The 22,581-nt window shown below is 39.8% G+C and overlaps 1 protein-coding gene across 1 annotated transcript in view; it reads left to right on the top strand.

Moving 5' to 3' along the window:
• gsk3ba (glycogen synthase kinase 3 beta, genome duplicate a) overlaps positions 1–22,581 on the top strand; it is a 94,666-nt gene that overhangs the window by 22,958 nt on the left and 49,127 nt on the right. The gene's annotated exons all lie outside the window — the stretch shown is intronic.

The raw sequence follows: 22,581 nt of genomic DNA on the forward strand, positions 1-22,581 counted from the left end.
TTCCACTGTTTTTATATTGTAAGTAATGAATGATGTACAGCCGCTTGATATTGCAGAGTAAAACCCGACAGGAGCCTGACGCGAAGCGGGGTTAACGTTACAATCGGCTGGATGTAAATATCCCGCATATTAAACAAATAACACCCGTTTCATACCGCACGCGTAAGCAGAGCGTAGGCGGAGCGGCAGCAGCGCGTAGGGAGAGCGTTAGCAGCGCGTGCTCATTGTCCTTTCATACCGGCAGCGTATGCACCTTGCACCGCGCTGCCTGGGTAACTGTTACCACAGTACAACAATGCAATTTCACATTACGTTATTTACATACATCAATGAGCAAAATATCTTCCAGAACTTCATCAAAGCGCAATCAAAGTAGATTGCATAACTATGATTTGTTATATCCACCTGTTTCATGCTCATTTAGATCTGTGTAGTACAAGTTATAAATAAAAACCCATCGTGCTTTGAAGGATACGAAGTCACTTAAGGGTTAACTCACCATAGTTGATTGACTTGTGATGACATAGGTGACTGACTTGTGATGCGATCGCTTTTCTCTCACACATACGCAATATAAGCATATAACATGATGTCTATGTAGTTTTATCCGTTTTTTCAGAAGGTTGTGATGACAGTGGGTTTCAGACAGTACACTGACAGCTTAATGCGATCGTTTCCCACTCCTTCATTTGCAATATAAGCATAACATCTAAGATATATTTGTATTATAAATCCTTTAAATGTGCTGTTGTGGTTTTGGCCAAAAAACTCCTGGCAAAAGTCTTTTTGAAACTCATGGCGACTGTTAAAAACACATTAGACACCACTTACGTGCTTTAAAGGTAAAAGTGTTACTTTTTCCTGTCAGTCCATGTGGATTTTGTCCGTAAAGAATGCACCGTCGCTTTAATTGAGCGTTAGCAGCGCAGCAAAAATAGACTGCGCCGAAATGGTCGCTGCACTGCTGCTTGTGCGCCGCTTCTGCTCCGCGAGCACGCGCTGCTTACGCGTGCGGTATGAATGCTCTCATCTGTTAAAATGTACGCCGAAAAAAATACGCGTGCGGTATGAAACGGGTGTAATGTTACTTACCACATGAGCAAATTATTGGATGCGAAATATTGATTTTAAATATTTTATTTGTTAACAAAAACAAACCTATGCGAGGAAACTGTGTTTCCTAACGGCTTTAATCCAATGCGATGTTCAAACAAGACAAACATGCAATTTGGTTAAATCATCATTTGTGAATATAATCTCATATGTTATTAATTAGGCATTTATATTTGTTTTTATTGGTGAATATTAAACTAAACCCATCAAGATGACTCGCAACAGCCGGATGACCCTGTGTTAATAAAGAGCACATACACATGTGTACAGTAACTTGTAGCCACGGAAAAAAATGAAGAGATCACTCCAGTTTTGCATTTAATTAGCATTTCTACATGTATTGCAAGCATTCCAGTCCAGTGTATCTTGAATTTCAACAGAAACAAACCTCAGGAGTGGCACAGTAAAGTGTATAATGAATGAAAGCTGTGATTAAAAATCAGGCTTATTCCGTCATATGTGACCAAGTCTGTGAAAACCCATCGAAAGTTTTTTTCTACATAAAATCATCTTACGTAATGTAAAGAGCATTCTGTAAAAATATAACCTTGATATCTTTCATATTGACTGAGTAAGGCCATGTCAAAGATTGAAATAGTGAAATTAATGCTTGAAATCAAATTTGATGCTCGTTATCTCATAATTAGATTCAGAGACTTTAGCCTGGTTTTCTCAGACTGGGTCACATATATTTATTTTCACAAACATTTTAATACATCTAAAAATATTTCCGAAAACCAGTTTTCCCTTTTAATGTTGTACAAATAAATGCAAATATGAAGCAATAATTTTAGTTTGAATTTGGGTGAAATTCTGTCTGCATTAAAATGGTCTTAAAAAGTCTTAAATTTAACTTGCTTATATCTGTAGACACCCTGTAGACGTCAAAGCTTCTACTCTCAGAAGCAATCCAATTTTCAATACTTTTTAAAAATGTCAAAAAATGTTGTCCGTAGTTCAGGTCTAGAACTTGATTGTTGAGTCACACTTCAGCAGGTATAAAAATATAAATGCTGCTCTTTGGTTTGTCATGCCTTGAAGCAGTGTTTACTAGGGCTGTGACAGTGGCCGTGACAACCGCACCACCGCGGTGGTAAAGTACCATGACGGTGGTGAACTGCCACCGGCAGTAGTGCATGTCACTGTGACAAATATAACATTAAGTGTTATAAAAATTACAGTTGCGATAAGGATTGCTATTTGTAGACTTCCAGTTGTAGAAATTATTGAAATTATTGGCATACGTTTCCTTTGGTGTGTTCGAGCGTGGGCCTGCACAGCAAAACCCAGGTTGTTCTGCAGGTTCTGCAATGTATCTTTTTGTGAAATGAACAGATACATAAAATCGAAGCGCGCGCAGGTTTTGCTGCGGTTGCGGAGAGATATCTATTCATTTGCGCTCTGAGCACATCTTCTGAACGTGCATTTAGTGCAGCTGTACACATCTTAATCTGGACAATGTCAACATGTCAGTTTTCCATCAACGAGTAGGAAAAAGTACCGTTTTTATGACAAGCTGAATAGGAAAGCCAAGGTATGTTTAAACAGTTTGTTTCAAATGGAATTGTTAAGGACTGTAAGGGTTAATATACACGACTGACTGACGTGGTCACTGCAACAAGAGCTTTTTTATTTAATATTTAACTTACTTATGTTATTTAAGTTTTAATTATTTACTGATGTTTATTTAAATGTGTTATATGCTGTAGTATGCCGTTTCACTGATGGATTTGTGCATTAAACAACGGATGTTTCATCCTAATTTATTTCAGAAATCATATTTTGAAGTATTTAAATAAGGTCTATATTTCTCTTCCACTCGTCATGTTGCTACATTGCTACACGCAAATATAATAATATAAATATTATTTATATACTGTTTATTTGACTAAATAAAATATATTATTCCCAACACCGTTAATTTGTCCACTTTGTTTACCAAAGTGCTGTACAAGCATAAGCAATACAATATAAGAAAATCAAAAAGACGATCAATTAAAAAGTTTGTAAGTAAGATAAGAGTAAAATAGAATAAAATGAAATAAAAATAGCAGCTCTCACACTGAGTGAAACGCCAAGCTATAAAAATAGAAATTTAAACTGGACTTAAAAATAGTGAGTGTTTGGGCCTTTCTAACATGTAAAGGCAGATTATTCCAAAATTTAGGCCCCACCACTGCAAATGGTCACCCCTATTCTTTAGTCTTGCACGGGGGACAAGTGAAGTCCCCTCGACGGAGTATATGGCTGTACTAATTCTGACAGGTATGATGGTGCCATGCCATTTAATGATTTAAAAACTAGAATAAGAATCTTAAAATCAATTCTGAACCTAACAGGAAGCCAATGAAGAGAGGCCAAAATGGGAGCAATATGTTCCCACTTTCGTTTTCCCGTTAGCAAACTAGCTGCAGCATTCTGAACCATCTGCAGTCTCTGGTGAGGGAGGCCTGGTTAATGCCTACATACAGTCCATTGCAGTAGTCAAGACGGGATGAAATAAAAATGTGCATAATCCTTTCAAAATCTTTAAGAGATAGAAAAGATTTAACCTTAGAAAGTCATAATTTTGTATTAACATGTGGAACATGTGGAACATGTGTTCCATTTTCTGTAGGCATTATGGAGAAATTGATTTCGTTTAGGCCAGATTCATTGCCGTTTTTGTAAAAAAAACACTGCGACTTACAAGTAGGATAGCATATAAACATTTTGTCAACACGCTAAACAGTACCGTTAGTTTACAAACAGTACCGTTAGCACGCAAATGTGCTCAATGCACAGACTCTTTATAATCAACTCGTCATGCACACATATGATCATGAGTTCACCCACATACTTTACACATACACTTTTTATCTCTATGTCTGACATGATTTATTTATAGAACGGGATTAAGCGTTAGCTGGAGCAGAGTGATGCAGGCATGCAGCCCCCTCAGAGATACTGAGCTCTGATTGGCTCTGTGTCAGTGAGGTCATGACTGATGACAAAGGACGTCAGAGGGCTGAATTCAGAATGGGGACAGACCTGAATGCTGCATGCACATACTGTATATAAACCGTTTCATCGTACGCGCGCCTGACCCCCAATTACAATATACTTCCGGTTTGTATTTGGCTAGTGTCTAATCATATAACTATTTATATTTTATTTTATTTATGTTCTTATTAATTTGTATTATTATTTTACTCTATAATAATTGTATTAAATAAACGATTTGTTGAATTTTGTTGTGTGTTCATTTTATTAAATAAACAATTTGTTGAATGGGTCCTGTAGTTTGATCGCATTTAATGAAACCATATGGTACATTGACGTCTAGCCGTTGAGCTTGGTATCGGAGTCTAAATTCAAAATATTGAAGAGACAAGTTTAGCCAAGTAACGGTTCTTCTCGGTTTCTTTTGATTGTTATCAGAAATAATCTACAGGCACTCTATTGTTTGTGAATGTGTTCCGGTTCAGTTGAGGGTCACAAAAGTACGCATGCGCTAGGCTGCACGCACACATGTATAGACTTCACACATAAATAGAGAGGGAGAGAGACCATTCATGCTATTCATGATGACAAACTTTAATTCATTAGGGAATAAGCTATCTTAATTCAATCCATTTAAATCAGTAACTTTAGGATAACGTGCTGAAACATATTAATATGTTTATTATAACCAAATAACGGAACATATTACGAACAGCCTAAATGATGGCACTTACAGTGTCAGCTGATACAAGCATATCTTTAGCGATCATCTTAGTGATGAGAGCTGTTGTATGCTCTGCCCGTCGATCTGACCTGTGGATGCTTCGGCCTCAAATGAATGCGCATCCTAGTGGTTGACCTATGATAAGCGATCTTCACATCTTCACGAGTTTGCACTGCATTTCATTTTCATTCATTTTATAAAGGACCCCACACAGAACTCACATTTAACATCGTCCCAAATTACCGTATATGCCACGCAAGTCTACAGAGTGCGTAGCCTGTGTAAGGTTAGCTAATGTGAGACTTCTTCAGTTGTCTGTTGACAGCTTTTAGGTGCGTTTTTAGCAGCGCCACCCTTGTTTGTTTTTGGTGTTTTTTTATTTTTAGACGACAATTGCACTCACTATTCGATGTTCTATAATTAAATTAGGGATGCGCCGAATGTTCGGCCACCGAAAATGTTGAATATGTGAAATGGCTGAATAAATTTTACCGAACATGACTCGTGATACGATCAAGCAGCAACCAACGCAGAGAGAGAGAGAGAGACTCGTGTGCGCTTTATTACTGCCGCAAACATTTTGGCAGTGTGCGTGTGTGTGTGTGCGCGCGTGTGCGCGTGTGTGTGCGCGTGTGTGGAGCATTTTAAAGTGTCAGAGAAAGACACAGCACGGGACTTGCCGCACGGAAGTAAATTTCCGAATGAAAGCATCTTTACCGGTCGGTAACTTTACTTCAGACGGAAGCGGGCGGTCTGACAGTAGCCCCGCCGCTCGCGACATCCTTTGACATCATACAGTGGTCACGTGCACACAGTTCCCTGTACTAAACAACTTGTCAAAGTATGTTCTGTGCACCTTCTGAGAGAACAGTCAGCTTTTGTGGGCGGAGTTTGGAAGAGAGACGTGAACTGAAATGGTTGTTTGTCACGACGGTGCGTGGAAGAACCCAAATGCAGGCAGGCAGAGATGAAGGGTTAACAGAGAAGTTTGTTAAATAATAAAACAAACCAAAAACCCACGAGGGGGTGTAACACACAAACACTATAAACAAAAGACTTATCAAAGGGCAAAGAAAAACTTCCCGCTATGGGGCAAAACAGAAATTAAAGCAAAACTAACATAACTCACTTAAGATACAAACGTAGGGAGAGACAAGGCAAAGACACGAGAGCACGAAGCAACACGAGCACGAACATCCACATGTACAGAACAATCCAACAGCACAAGACAAAGAAACATGAGGGTATATAAAGGGAGAGACAAACGAGGGATCATTACACGGGGCAGGTGTGGGACATTAGACATGAGAGGAAAGCAATACAAGAAACGAGAGGGGCGGGGCTAATGACAAGACATGAGAAAACACATGAGATGTCAAAAAACAAACATCTCATGGCTTTCTCACATATAACCTAAGGCTTTGCCATGGCTCTGCTACAGGACCAAGAAAAACATGACTAAAGGAAGCAGAGCCATGACAGTTGTTAGTCAGCATCAGTCATAATTGCTTGCATTGGATGTTTTTTTTTCTCAAATCATTTTGCAATGTAGCCTATAATAATCCAATAGTTTTAGGTTATTCGTATTTTTATTTTATAGGCCTAATGTGGAATGACAGTTTTTAATGAACTGTTTTGTTGTAGGGGTACAGAGTAACTTACATTACATTCTTTTAGCAGTCAGTTATAGGCCTAATTAATATAGGCTATTCATGAAGGGAGAGGGCTCAATTTTTTGTTTGAATTTACTTTGTTTTGCTCAATTTTATATTAAGTTGTATTGTATTGTATTGTATTGTATTGAAAGCAGGACAAATTATAAAAAGCACATTTTGACTATTCAGCTTGTGCAATAGTGAAAAAAAATAGCTTAATAAATAGAAGAAATGCAAAAAACCATGTTCGGTGTTCAGTATTATTGGGCCTTCAGCCAAGTGTTTCACATCATGTTCGGCTTCGGCCAAGAATTTTCGTTTCAGTGCATCCCTAAATTAAAAAAAACGAATCGAATATTCGAAAATCGTGACTCATCCCTAGGATATAGTTTATTTCTTGATGAACTGAAATGTGACCTTTTCTATGAGAGACCCCCTCACAGGCAGAGCGACATCCTCTCTGTAAGTAGGGATAGGCCGGTATATTGCTGTGAAGATATATTGGGGTGGTATTGGGAATTTTGTAATTATCGACATTGGCCGTTAACTTTTACTCGTTTAAGTGCATTTGTGTTATATCGGCCTCAGTGTTTCTCAATATCGGTATCGGCCCCTAAAAACATATCAGCCAGCCACTAACTATAACTCCCATTTCACACCGCACGCGTAAGCAGTGTGTAGGCGGAGCAGCGCGTAGTGAAAATAGACTCGGCACCAAAATGATCGCTGCACTGCTGCTTACACACCGTTTCTGCTCTGCGAGCACGCGCTGCTTTAGCGTGCGGTATGAATGCTCTCATCTGTAAACATGTGCGCCAAAAAATATACGCACTGCTAACGCGTGTGGTGTGAAACGGGAGTAAGTATGCTGTAAGTGTAAGTTTATACACTGTGAGTAAGATGCCTTTTATTAGAGACCAAGTGTGTGTTCCACAGTCAGTACTACACATTTTACAGTTTAGAGCTGTAATGTGTAAATGTGTTGAATGTAGAGCTGCACGATTCTGGATAAATTGAGAATCCCGATTCTTTTGTTTCAAATAGAGATTGCGATTCTTTTACGATTCTGAATGATGACTAAAAGTAATACATAATTTACTAGAGGTTCTGAAAAAAAATTGTTTATTTAGGTATGTAATACGTAGGACTTTGCTTCAAAATTATTACATATTTTATGGTTAACCTACAGTAGTTATAGTGAGAAATTTAAAACTAAAGTAAACTAAAGTGTTTTTTTTAACTTTAAATGTAAAAGTTTAACTTCCTAAAAAGTATTAATGCATTGAATTAACGTGTATATGAAATATTTCTCAGTATAAAAAAATCATAAGGTGACACTTGCAATTAAAGGTCTTGCCTGATATCTATCTACAGACTGCTTGAAGGGTCTTTAAAGAAAGACACTACTGATAAACATAACAACGCAGTATTCTCACCTGTAAACAGTTTAAAATAACTTTGGCAACTTGATGAAAAGCTCTAATAGCGCAGCTTCTCTATTAGTGTAAATACAGTGATAAGCGCCACACACTCTGATGACGTGTTTTACCGCAATGACGGATATAAACGCGCACTTGAATTTGTCAGCACTACAAACTGTCTGCAGTCGATAGTTTCGTTTCAAACCTGTCTAGTTAAGATGTGAAGCATATTTGAACAATGTAAGAAAGACACTCATAAGAGCAGTTTTGTTGTCAGGATATATTTACTTTATATGTTGGTCTGTTGTTTGGTGTGAGATTAATTTGGGCAGTGTAGGAGCTTGTAAACGCGTCTCATGCGTGAGTTGGCAACTCTCTGCTTTAATCCCAATACTTCTGTGATCATTGGACACAGAAATAAGGATAGTGTGTGGTTGAAAAGACTGTTTGTGACGTCGTTACATACCTTATGATAATAATGCTATCTCTGCTTCTGCGGCAGCACCAGCACTTATTGAAGCGTTATGATTTTAGTCCGAGGTAAATTAGACACGAGAATCGTTGATTTTCATTAATGAGATGGCATGGGTGTTTGAATCGAGATCGCGATCTTTTAACGATTAATCGTGCAGCTCTAGTTGAATGCAAATGAAATAAAAAGACAAATCTGCCTTTACGAAGGCATGTCAGGATTGTAAAGGTGTCTTGTCTAGTCTTGTGACTCTTCTCTTCTTTATTATTGGGCGTAAAGAGGTCTTTTGAGTTTTATACATTATTATTATTGCTAAAGAACATTCGTGATGCGATCTGGGAAACCCAACACATTTGACATATTACAGATTTTCATACCATATGAAAGCTGGGTTCAAGCCCTTTCCAAAAGGTTTTTATTTCGTTCATACCTTGTAAGTAACAAAAGTTTTAAAGTCGGATGATCTCTATGATTTTCAGAAACGGAATTTTGAGAAAAACAGGTTTAAAGTTTGGCTGGCGGGAAATGTGCATTGATACACCTTCATTCTAAATGTTATGTGCTTTACTTTGATTTGTGAACCGTCTTTGGAGTGCTAAGAGAAGGAAAGCTATGGGTGATTTTTGCACCTCCGCCAAGCATGGCCTTAAACATCAGCTTTCTTCTATAAATCGCTATTTCTCAGCAATAAACAAGTGAATTTTGCCAAGATATTTTCAGAGATGATTGACAAGATGTTTTAGAATAATAATTTAATGAAAACCCACTTTTGATTTTTTGATATTCCGGAAAACGTTTCTACACGTGTTGCGTGACTGCTATTGTTTTTTGTGTTGCTGTAGTTAAATAGACTGGACTGTTTACCTGTGGTTTAGACTCTGTACATCTGTGACCGTAATATCAGAGTAAAAACATCTCTGTCTGGCTTCAGTAAATGTTTAATCAGCTTTTCAAGGTTTTTCTGATTAAGGGATCAAAGAATTTCTGAGTCTTTCATGTAGCAGTTCTGCGATGAACACAACAAAACCTTCATGCATTTACACACGCATTTACCTATAAAAAATGTTTGTGTACACCGACTCTTTCCACAGTGCAGCAAGCATTTGTATGTGACCTTTGAGATGTTGTTGATGAGTTGGATATAGCTGTCATATTTATAATATCTAACTGTCTGGAAGAACTCTCTCTAGCTCCAACTGCGGCTTTTGTTTTAGATCACTTTCTAGGTAGTATTGCTGTTTTCGTTACCTCCCTATTTGAAAAAGTAGTTTGTTTGCTGGTGGATTGCGGCTTTGACACCAATTAGATTACTATTCCGAACTGGATGTATTTATTAGGAAAAACAATATAACTTCTCGATTAACGTGTTTTCACCTGACACTGTCCACCCCATGTGTGGGACTGTGTGCGCCAGGCCCGCACACACAGGGCAGAGCTAACAGACAGCGCGATGGGATGTTAATGTCATTCATTTTTCTGTAAATGAATGCCTATATAAACACAATGGCGATATATTGCATCAAGTTTATATTGCTCGATAATGCGATTTGACTATCGCAACAGGCCTAGTTACCATTTGCTTAGTACAAATACCATGGTTAAAATATGGTTATTGTAGTAAGACCATATATGTGTAGTTACTATGGTTTTACTATAAATAAAACAAAAAAACAATATGTTTTATGAACCGTACATGTCTATGTACAGTATGTGTGAGCACATAAAAAATAAAAACATTTGTAAAATACAAAACCATCGTAATGGAAAAAAAACATCAAAAGATCTTCTTTTATGTTCAGCAGAAGAAAATCATCCAGGGAGAGTAAATGAAAATTGTAATTTTGGGGTGAACTATCCATTTATGGAATCTTAGACGATCTGCTTGATATCTCTTGGCTTTAAGGAGTGTTTGCTGGAAATGAAAGTACTCTGCTAAACAAGAGTAATAAGAATTGGTCCGTCAAAGAGCTGACAGGATTTGCATAGGTATTCAAAGATAGTCTGTAGTAGTTTCCTGTCTTCAATGAAACAAAGGGATATTTGAAGTGTATTTTTGTCCTGAATGAAGGAAAGCCCACAAACCAGTTTGACTGCATGTTTGTCCAAAGAGATCACATTCAGCTTTAGCAAATGTGTCACATCAAAAGGTTACCCGAGTTTGTTTCATTCATGACATTGTATTGAAGGGATGGCCAAGACGACATCATCATCTTTAATTTACATCAAACTAAGGCTGGGCGGAATGACAGAATATTCCGTTACCGCGGAATAAAATGTCAACCGTAAGAGATTTTTCTATTCCGTGTATTCCGCGGAATGTAAATAAGTAGGCATGGTTAACTCGGCGCTCTGCAAGTTGGGCATTATTATGAAAAAAAAAACATGTGAATTAATTCACCCATAACAAATCAAACATTATTTTGACCTTCTTTCAGTGTGTAGTTTCGTGATCCGCTCCAGTCCGGCGCTTTCGCACCAGCAGTGCTCGTGCAGGGGTGCAGGGATCTGCGCGTGCATATAAAAAAGCTAATTCTCACGTATTTCAGAAGTCAGGTCGCTTTGTAAAGCTGTTAATACTTTTAATAAAGTTTAACTTTAGGCGAGCCAAGGCGAAACTTGCGTTGAATGATGATGCTCGCCACGTGAGCGCTTTTAAAGTGATGCGCTGTTACTGGGAGACGTGTGTGGAGTCACCAGAAACTCGCAGTGCAAATACAAGCACCATAATAAACAAACCTAAAGACAGAGATTCGCAACACACTAAAAGTGCGCATCTAATAGAGAGTGAAGAGCGATAAAGACCTACATGAACCCCCATGAACACCAGTTTATAACACTAGTCATATACTGTACTCGCATTGTTTGTGCATATTCATACTTCATTGTTATACTTGTTGTCTATCTTCCTACTGTATACATATGATATAGCCAGAAGATAAATATAAATTAGGGCTGCAACTAACGATTATTTTGATAATCGATTAGTTGGTCGATTATTTTTCGATTAATCGATTAATCGGATAAAATGTAATTACATCTTTTGCTTATAATAAGTAAATCAGATATGGGAAAAGTATACACAACTGAACTCATTAGCCTTCTCCCAAAATGTTGTGAATGTCTCCATAATTAATACACCTGGTGAGTTGTGATTCAGGTGTGTCATATTAGAAGCAACTGACAATAGTCTCTCCCAAACGTAGGAGCGAGGGGAGGGTCGGCCAAGGAAATCATTTTTTTGTGCCATGAAAAGTGAGATATTTGTCATTCAAATGTAGTGAAGTACAGTAAAAAGTAAACAGAAAAAGTAATACTTAAGTACAAATACTCAAAAAGTGTACTTAAGTACAGTACTCAAGTAAATGTACTTCGTTACCCACCTCTGAACTAAATAAACCACCAAATCAGGGTATTTAGCCTATTATGTACTTTGCAAAGTGCAAACGCCACAAATTGGGTTTTACTAATATAATCTTTAATTGTGCCATTTAAAACACCTCTCCCCTTTAAACTTTAAAACTGCGCAGCTTGAAGAGATGCATGCAAAACACGTCTGACTTTAAAACTGCGCACCTCGCGCTGCACGGAGAGACGCATGCACCGAGAGACACGTCTGACTTTAAAACTGCGCAACATGTGCTGCACGGAGAGACACACCAGACTTTAAAACTGCGCACCTCGCGCTGCACGGAGAGACGCATGCACCGAGAGACACGTCTGACTTTAAAACAGCACAACTTGTGCCGCACGGAGAGACGTATCCATGGAGAACCACATCTGACTTAAAAACTGCGCACCTCGCGCTGCACGGAGAGACACGTGTGACTTTTAAACTGCGCATCTCGCGCTACACGAAGAGACGCATCCACGGAGAGACACATCTAAAACGGTAATTTTAAAAGGGAAGAAGATGTGCTTGATTTACAACTGCGTAGCTCGCAAGTGACGTCACAGACCAACTAATCGATAATGAAATTCGTTGACAACGAATTTCATTATCGATTATTATCGATTATTATCGATTTTATCGATTAGTTGTTGCAGCCCTAATATAAATAAATAATAAATCTGATTATCAGAACTTAATTTGATATCTTTAGTACATTTTCATAACTTGCATACATTTTAACTAAGGTGAGCATTTAAATGAACCGTAATAAATAAACTAATTAAATAAATCTAAGAAAAATGAGGTATAAGATATAGAATTAAAATAGGAGATTATTACCGTGAAATATACCGTTACCATAAAATAAAACTATTCATTCCGTGAAACAGATTTTTGGTCATTCTGCCCACCCCTACATCAAACATTACGTTAGACATTCCAGCAGTTCTCAAGTCTCACTTGTGCTGGCATTCGTTCAGTTGCTATTTTATAATGTTATTTTTGCAGTGTGTGAATGTCACTCGTGACACACACTCTGTGCGTATGTGTGTAGATGAGTGGGTGAGTCTTTTGCAAGTGGGCCACAACATCTCTTAGAGTCAGAGATGTCTTAGTTGCCATGGTGACGAAGGGGAAATGGGGTGGCACATAGGGCTGGGTGTTGGCACTGATTTTAGTTAAATCCCAACTAAAATTCCTAAGCTCCTGATTTGATTTTGATTCTATATGGATTAATATTGGAATAGTTGAGCTGTATTGTCAACAGACCCATTTGAATTATTAAATAATGTTTTTAAGGTGCCTGTACTTTGTAATCTTTTAAAATGTAATAACATTGAATATTAAGTAGGGCTGCCTGCTTACGGTCGACTATTCGTTATTTGCCTAGAAGACACTTATTCGAACACATTTTAATTAGTCGATTATCTGCTTATCATTTTAAAAGTGTGTACGCACAGAAACCTTGCACACTGAGTCCGATGTGTGGTAATTAATCCGTTGTGAAAAAATTTGCAAAAAAATAAAGCCTGACACTGCTGTCGCTCTGCCTCTCTCCATTCATCTCTTGCTTCTCTCCATTGACAGTACCTCGCTAGGTAGGCTGTCCTCACTCTCTGCCTGCATTTTCTTGCTTAACTGTCAAACACTCCCGTTTTTCAAACCCATCTGCCACCATCCATCTGTTTGTTATTTCTCCCGTGAAACTCCAGTATTACCGTTTCTCCCGTGAATGCAATCACGAACGGACCGACGCAGACCGCAAGCAGCCCCGGGAACCCCCGAAACCCTGCGGGTCTACCGGATTTTAAATATTGAGGTATGGTCTTCTTGCGTTTGGCACCATGGAAATTGTTTCTGAATTGTCAAAACACTCTCAAAATGCTTGCTAAGGATGCGAAAAATGCAGAAAATCTAACCTGGTCCGAATTTTTTTATGATGGATATAATATCGGAGGCAGTGTGTAAATGTGATTGACACAACGTGAGGTCGTATTTATTTTTTAACGTGCAAACATTTCGGAAGCAAATTTCGGACTCAATATGCGATGACCTTAACACTACCGTTAACTTGTATAAAGGAATGCTATTATAAGCATGTTTAAATGTTTATTTGTCCAAAAATCCACATCTTGACAAAAATCAGGAAAATAACTACAGTATTTTTAATGAAGTTAAATAAACAAATAAAAATAAAAGATTACCTTTAAGAGTAAACAATTCAGTAAAACACTGAATACTCTCCCGTATGATCAATGGGGTAGTACGACGTTTGTAAACAACGACTCTTTAATTCAAAATCCTCACTTATGAAATGCACAGTTGCACAAATGCACAAATGCACATGAAATGCACAAAAGACAAGCGCTTTTCCACCATCGCACTGAATCGTTCTAAGCACTGAAATGGTTACAGTTATGTTTCCAAGTGAGCCTGGTTCGACACGACACGATTACAAACTGTTCTCGGCTCGGAATTTTCAGCACGGTTCTATGAATCGTGCTAATGAATGCGCGCAGAGCCGTTATAGCTCAGCCTCTTGTGTTACCAAGTCAGCGCGTGACGCGTTTGTGTTTACATTCTAAAAATGTCCCTTATCAGCCCTGCGGTGGAAAATGAAACCATTTATGTACCGGCTGGCATGGATCGACGGAGTGGAACGATTAAGCAACGAGAATGATTCGGCGCGATGGTGGAAAAGTGCTCTTTGATATGGTTCAGTGGTCCTGGACCACATGTCAGTCGTCGTCGCGTAATATCCCACCTCTTTCAGCTCAGCTTCAACCTTCTTCCGAGTCGTATCGTACAGTTTTTGTATGGATTGAGTAAAGAACACACGAGAGGGAATGCAATATCTTTTATCGAGCGTTAGGATAAGATTCCTGAATCCGTCTTTTGTGGCCGCGTTAATTGGTACCATATCTTTAGCCAGGTATCTTGTTATAGCGTCAGATATTTCCCAGTACCTTTGTGAAGACTTGTCATAAGATGTACCACTTTCTAACGCTTGAGTAATTGAAGTTTGCTTCGATCACGGTGGTTGCAACAAAGTTTATTCATCATTGAACTTTGTGCCTATGCATTCATCATACAGTTGTCTGTGGTACTTTCGCAGGTGTTGATATAGGTTGATCGTGTTGCTTCTGATGGTGCTCATCTTTTCCAAATGACGTTCGTGGCATATCAGCGTGCGCAGTGTTAAAATGCCCCCTACTGGTTAAACTCTGCGTCAAGCGTAAAATGCGCAGTACCAAACTTTCAACGACTACGTGTATGCGTGTTATTACTATATTTGTATTTGATGGTCTTAATCGAAATAATCGCATGCCTTGCGATTTGAAAATCGCATCCTTTCAAATCGCAATTTCGATTTACAAACGATTAATCGTGCAGCCCTAGTATTATGTAAAGAGATGCAGAAGAGCCTAGAACGTGAATGGAATATGCATCAATAAAGGATCACAGGACAAAGTGTAAGCGTTTTGCATTCATGTTCGATAAGAAAGAAGAGCATAATGGTGCGGAAATCGAAGGAAAAACTGTGGCGAGTTAAGTTAATGGTAGTGTTGCTTTCGTCAACGAAAATTATGACGAAATATGGTCGTCAACGAACCTTTATCACGTAACGAAAACGAGACGAGACGCAACGTAAATGCTGGTCATGTGACGATGACTATAATTAAATGTACAATGCAATGTTGTTGACGAATAAAAACGAGACAAAATGTGGTTTACAAAATAAAAACTATGCTAAAATGTCTCTTCATTGTCGTTGACCAAAACGAGACGAGACGAAATGAAATAACGTTATTTCGTCTGATGCGGAATCCTGTTAGTTAAATGTCGTCTGGCTGTTCTGCGTGTCTGAATGAATTATGTGCACAGTTTAACATACAACACGAGTGATGGTCGAGGATTTATCTGCGTCTGCACTGTATGAGGATATGAACACAAGAACTTCATCTCCACAGTTGCTCTGAGTTTATTTTACGAGTGTTTACTGTTTGAGTGAAGCTATCGGCAAACACAAAAACTCAAGCGTCTAACCAAAGACCCGTCAAAATAAAAGTCCCGTTAAATTGAACACTCCGACAAAAAATACTTTAGTGAACTATAATAACTTTAAACCTCTCTAGCTCCAGTGCTATGTGCAAAAAAAAGTCTGCATTGATTTACTGCATTCTGTATGCTACTACAGGGCACTGAGGGCACTTACTCTTCTCCCGTTGGTTCTTTGCAATGCTGGCAAATGTATACAGTTGACTTGCCAAATCACTTCCATTTGTTTTATTAATAAAGGATATTGGAAGTAAAATCGGTCTGGGTTATGACAAATGCTACACACAGCGAGAAAAAGAAAATTTGTATAGGAAAAAGATGCATCGAGAATTGTTTTATCATCACATTCGCCCTCTGAATCGTAATCGAATCGCATCGTGACGTGCCTAGAGATTCCCACCGATGGCCGTAAATTCAAATCAGACGTCTTCCGTGTCTGGAATAAGATAACCTTGTTTGAAATGGGTTTGGCTAAAATAAAATTTTGGTTTCGTCTATACTACTAGGTACTTATACTGACTGGGTTACATAGAATTGCATTACTAAAAAGAGACTAAAATACAATTTTCATTGACTAAAACTAGACTAAAATGTCATCAGTTTTCGTCGACTAAAACTAGACGAAAATAGTCATGGATAATTCTGACTAAAATAAGACTAAAATGCTCAGACTTTTAGTCGACTGAAACTTGACTAGACTAAAAAGTGTATGAACGTGACTAAAACTAATAAAAACTAAAATGACAGCTTGACACAAAGACTAGACTAAAACTAAAATTAAAACAGGCCGCCAAAAACAACACTAGTTAATGGTCTATTGTTGCAGTGTTACTGCTTCATATTTTATTTATTCGTTTATACAATGTATTGAATATATTTATTTATTCCTATTTTTGCATTCTGACCTCAGGGTTTTCTTTCGGTTTTATGTTTTCTTTTAAGTGCTTCAGTTTGCTGTATTTTTATTTATTTAATTTACAATTTATTTTATAATCTACGTTTAAAATATTGCTACAATTTCATTTTTGAATAAAATACTCACATTATAGGCTAACATTATATGTCCGTAGGCCTTTTTATTTTTTTGCTCTAGTATTTTAGTTTGCTGTTTTGGGTAGTTTGCCTAAAATTGATATTTATTCCATCCTTTTTTCAATTTTCACTAGTTCACTAGTGAAATATTATATTGAGACATATAATCATAACTTGTGGCGGTGTCACAGCGGATTGCATTATGCGTGCACTTGAGCACTTAATTTATATTTTAAAGGCTCATTATAACGGTTTTGTATATCTCTGTAATTTAGAACAATGTTAGCAATGTTACATAAAACATATTTTTCATACATGAAGCTTAAACCATCATCTAATGTCCCTATTCCCCATGTATATTGAAAAAATTAAATTAATATCATAAACGTGCGAATAGTCAACTAATGGCCTAAGTGAACGACTACTAGTCGACAGAAAAACTCTCTAGTCGAGGGCAGCCCTAATTTTAAGTTTTAATTGGAAATAAAGTGAAAAAATGGGTTGTTAATGTGTTTTAAGTTGACTTAAAGCCACAATATGGAATATTTTAACCGCTAGACGGTGCACTTTCGAAACAACAACAAAAGGCGAAGCTATGACGTTATGTAGGAGAGTGGATTTATGGGACATGTCGTTTTCACCATACAGAGGCGTATGGAGATCGCCCATCATGTTCACAGACGAGGTAATGAATGAATTTTATTTTATGTCATCGTAATGAATTTGCTTGCAAGAAACGTGGAATGTAATGCTACGTTAGCCCGTGACTGATATTGGACTTTGTTAATTGATTTGGTAGCGTAATGCTACACAGTTTTACGTGTTTAAAAGAGTCATACAGTCGTCATTTAACAAGTAAATTTGAACAAACCCACTGTATTTACAAGTAACGTTACTGGCTACATATTTTTTGTGCGAGATATATTGTATTTCATAGGGTAACTGCATTCATAACTATTCAAATAATCTGTGCATGAGTGTTTCGTGTACAATAAACATTTTTTTGCTAACCTGTCTATTAAAACACATGCGAGAGTGGAGTCTCTGTCGAGTCCAAGTTGGTCGCGAAGCTCTCTCCATTTAGAAAACGCCACTCCGATATTAATCCTTGTTTTATTTCTTCATTTGACCATAAACCTGCTTGCCTCATTTGTCCTACGTTTACACTTTTTTGGGTTTCCTTTACTCGCCAAAGAGCAATCGTGATCCATAATATCAGAACAACAGATGCTGCCTCCCAGATGCTGTTGTATAACCACATCCGCATTCACATGTTGCCGTAGTTTCTACAACCGGAAACTGAGGGTAGTGCGGAGCGGCGGACATTAAGTCACTGATATTCGACAAATACAAGGGAGACAAGAGACGGGCCATTATTTTAAATAGGAGTTTCTCTGGATTTGCACATTCTTGGGAACATTTGGGATAATGTAAGTACACAACTGCATGAAATATATCACACTGTGAAAGTGATTTTTGGATATTTCATAAGAAAATGATTCCATATTGTGGCTTTAAGTAGTAAGTGTCACGGTCCCACCGTCTTGTTTATGAAATTCTAGTCGTGTGGTGGGATCGGGACAGAGTTCTTGGGTTTTATGTGGGAAGACCATGAGATGTTTATGCCTCTCATGTGTTTTTCCAGTGTCTCGTCTCTGTTCCCGCCATCTCGTTTCCTCGTTATCCTTTCCCGAGTGTTTAATGTCCCACACCTGCCCCATGTAATTATCCCTTGTTTGTCTTGCCTATATATACCCTCATGTTTCTTTGTCCTGTGCTCGTGGATTGTACTGTGTGGATTATGTTTGTGCTCTCACCCATGTTCCTGGTCCTTGCCCTGTTCGTGTTTCGTGAGTTTTGTGTTTTATGATTTAAGACGTTTGGTCGTGTCCTTTAGTTTGGTTTATGTGTCTTGTTTTCATTTTGCCCCCTCGTGGGAAGTCTCTTGTTTTAGTTATTATTCTTAGTTTCGTTTTTTCCCCCATCGAGGGTGTTTTGTGTTGTGTGTTGAATAAAGTCTTTTTGTTAACCCCTTCACTGCCTGTCTGCGCTTGGGTTCTTCTCTCAGCCACGACATTCGTGACAGAATCCACGAGCCATACTGAACCCAGCAGGCAGCATGTCCACCCAACGATCCCGCCAGACTCACCTCCTCTGCAGCCACCGTCAGGGAGATGACAATATCATGAACTATGTCGACCGCTTCCTAAAGGCTGCAGAGGAGGCAGTTTATACAGAGCAGGTGGTTTTTGGGGAGGCGGAACTCGCGGTCCTGTTAACGGTGGCCTCAGGGACCCTCTGTCGCGGGCGGAGATGAGGATGCTGAGACCACTGGACTTCGAGTGCACGGTGAGATATGCCATGAACGCCCGGAGTCCAGGGTCTCAGCCCAACCCATCCATCTCCCCTCCCTGCGATCCCAGGGATCGCGTCATGGAGATCGGGGTCATCGGCATGGCCGCACCGTCCGCCTCTCCCCCGCAGCTCCTCTCCCCCATCAGCATCCGGGCCGGCGAGACGAAGGGAGTCGTGGGACTCCCCGTCCGACTCCTCCGGTACGGAGCTAACCGGGCTCCCCATCGCTTCTCTCAGCCGGCCACACGTTCTGTGGGCCGGGCGAAGACCAGGAAGGAGCACCGAGGAGGGTCGCGCGCCAGCCGCCTGCAGCCGGCTCCAGTCCGGTGCAGCCGGCGTCCAGTCCGGTGCAGCCGGCGTCCCGTCCGGTGCAGCCGGCGTCCAGTCCGGTGCAGCCGGCGTCCAGTCCGGTGCAGCCGGCGTCCAGTCCGGTGCAGCCGGCGTCCAGTCCGGTGCAGCCGGCGTCCAGTCCGGTGCAGCCGGCGTCCAGTCCGGTGCAGCCGGCGTCCAGTCCGGTGTCCAGCCGGCGTCCAGTCCGGTGTCCAGCCGGCGTCCAGTCCGGTGATCCAGCCGGCGTCCAGTCCGGTGATCCAGCCGGCGTCCAGTCCGGTGATCCAGCCGGCGTGCCGTCCAGCCGGCCTTCCAGCCGGCGTCAAGCCTGTCCAGCCGGCCTTCCAGCCGGCGTCAAGCCTGTCCAGCCGGCCTTCCAGCCGGCGTCAAGCCTGTCCAGCCGGCCTTCCAGCCGGCGTCAAGCCTGTCCAGCCGGCCTTCCAGCCGGCGTCAAGCCCTGTCCAGCCGGCCTTCCAGCCGGCGTCAAGCCCTGTCCAGCCGGCCTTCCAGCCGGCGTCAAGCCCTGTCCAGCCGGTCCCTGGGAGACTCCCAGGGCCAAAGACTGTTCCCCCCGGGACTCCTCCTAAGTCCCCCAGGACTCAGCGCCCTCGAGCGCAGCCGGGGACTGGGACTGTTCCCCCCAACCCTTTTGGTTTTCCCCCCGTGAACTCTTGTTTTGCCCCACCCCCCCTCCCATGTTTGTTTTTTTGTTGTCCACCCCATCCTTGTCTTGTTGTCTGTCTCCCCTTGTCTTGTTCACCATGTTTGTCTGGTTTTTGTCTTTGGTCCAGTCTGTCAGGTCTTGTTAGTCACCCCTTGGTGAACACCTGGAGGTGTTCATTAAGGGGGGGGCTCTGTCACGGTCCCACCGTCTTGTTTATGAAATTCTAGTCGTGTGGTGGGATCGGGGCAGAGTCTTGGGTTTTATGTGGGAAGAGCCATGAGATGTTTATGCCTCTCATGTGTTTTTCCAGTGTCTCGTCTCTGTTCCCGCCATCTCGTTTCCTCGTTATCCTTTCCCAGTGTTTAATGTCCCACACCTGCCCCGTGTCGTTAATCCCTTGTTTGTCTTGCCTATATATACCCTCATGTTTCTTTGTCCTGTGCTCGTGGATTGTACTGTGTGGATTATGTTTGTGCTCTCACCCATGTTCCTGGTCCTTGCCCTGTTCGTGTTTCGTGAGTTTTGTGTTTTATGATTTAAGACGTTTGGTCGTGTCCTTTAGTTTGGTTTATGTGTCTTGTTTTCATTTTGCCCCCTCGTGGGAAGTCTCTTGTTTTAGTTATTATTCTTAGTTTCGTTTTTTCCCCCATCGAGGGTGTTTTGTGTTGTGTGTTGAATAAAGTCTTTTTGTTAACCCCTTCACTGCCTGTCTGCGCTTGGGTTCTCTCTTCAGCCACGACATTCGTGACAAGTAAGGGTATGATTTACATACCGAAAGTGCAAGCGAATATTAATGTTGTTTGTAAACTAGGGACGACTGTGACCATTTTACCTGATTCTGTTACAGACACGAATACAGAACAGCCTGCCATTTATTGCCGATTTGAGAAATGATTGTTCTGTTGATTTGATCACTGGAGGCCTGATTTGAGGGTCGCCTCACAGTGGAATGTGTGCTGTGGGACTTCTGTGGGTAAGAGGGAGTTGAAAAGGAGAAGATAATCTGAGACCATGCAGTTAAAAGCTAACAAGGACTTTGAACTGAACCTCAAAGAAGCTAATCCAAGCCGGCACAACCAGCTGCTAATACTAGACTAGATGCTTCAAACACATACACAAATCCTCATCATTTACACAGATGATTGTAAATAGACAGCTGTATGACCATCAAATCATACAAATATTTGTGTCGTGGTGGTATATATCACAATATAGATTTTTCAAGATTTTTCCTATGAATTCAACAGATAAATCAGATATTGAATAATACTGTTGTAATGTCCATTTTTAAATAATCCAGTGATGTTTTTATTATCTAGCAAGCAGTTTAACACCTTGCAAAGGTAGAAAACCTGCAGTTAATTTAAAGTAAACATGACAAGTTTACAAATCATTGTTTTCTGCTCATTGTCAGATTTTTAACACATCTAAACCATGTCCAAACAAAAGTAGTTACATCCCTTTTGGGAAAGTCTTTCCTGTCTTGACTTGTTTGGAACACGACCTGTCTGTACTTTCGCATCCGTTTGTTTCATTTTTCTTAAGTAGCATAAAATGGCTATATAGCTAACAGTCTAAACGGTTGACATATTTTTGTCTCACACAGTGCTGTCACAATATCAGATATTCACTACACAATAATTTATAACCAATTTTATTACAATATCTGTTGTAATTTAGTAAATTAATCTTTTTTGTCTTTTCTCTTTTTTGGCCAATGAATCACACGCAAAATACGAGTGTAGGGAGGCAAAAGGAGTTTGTAGCCATTGTTTCTCTTAAAGGGATATGCAAAAATGCATTGTTTTTTTGTTCATACAATAGAAGTGAAAGCGCCGTTTTTCGGTTGCCATCATCCTTCAAAAAATCTTCTTTTGTGTTCTGCAGAAGAAAGAAAGTCATGCAGGTTTGAAATGGCAAGAGGGTGAGCAAATGATGACAGAATTTTCATTTTTGGGTGAACTATCACTTTAAGACAAAATGTTAAACAGGTTTAATATCACAACCTACTGTGCTGGAATGTTTCTGATATTATTACATGTGTACGATTAACACAATATTAGTAATCACACTGATTAATATCACAGTTATTGCCAATACTGGTATATTGTGATACAGTATATACTGTCATACTGCTCAGTTCTAATTGTAAAGTAGTAATGTGCTCATTTGCAGTTGATGTTTTTGGGGGTATGTGGAATCTATTCGTAATGTTTTGGATGAACATAAACTCTTTATCTTCTCTGTCTTGGGCTGTTGCATTACCCCCCGTGGCTCACTGCACTAATTTCTTTTGTTTATTAACTTCTGCCAGCACTGAATGTGAAGTCCTTCAGAGGGACTTTACACATGCTGAGGATTATATTTAAGGTGCTGTGTTTGCTTT

This window comes from Triplophysa rosa, linkage group LG6, assembly GCF_024868665.1.
Source record: "Triplophysa rosa linkage group LG6, Trosa_1v2, whole genome shotgun sequence".
Lineage (NCBI taxonomy): Eukaryota > Metazoa > Chordata > Actinopteri > Cypriniformes > Nemacheilidae > Triplophysa > Triplophysa rosa.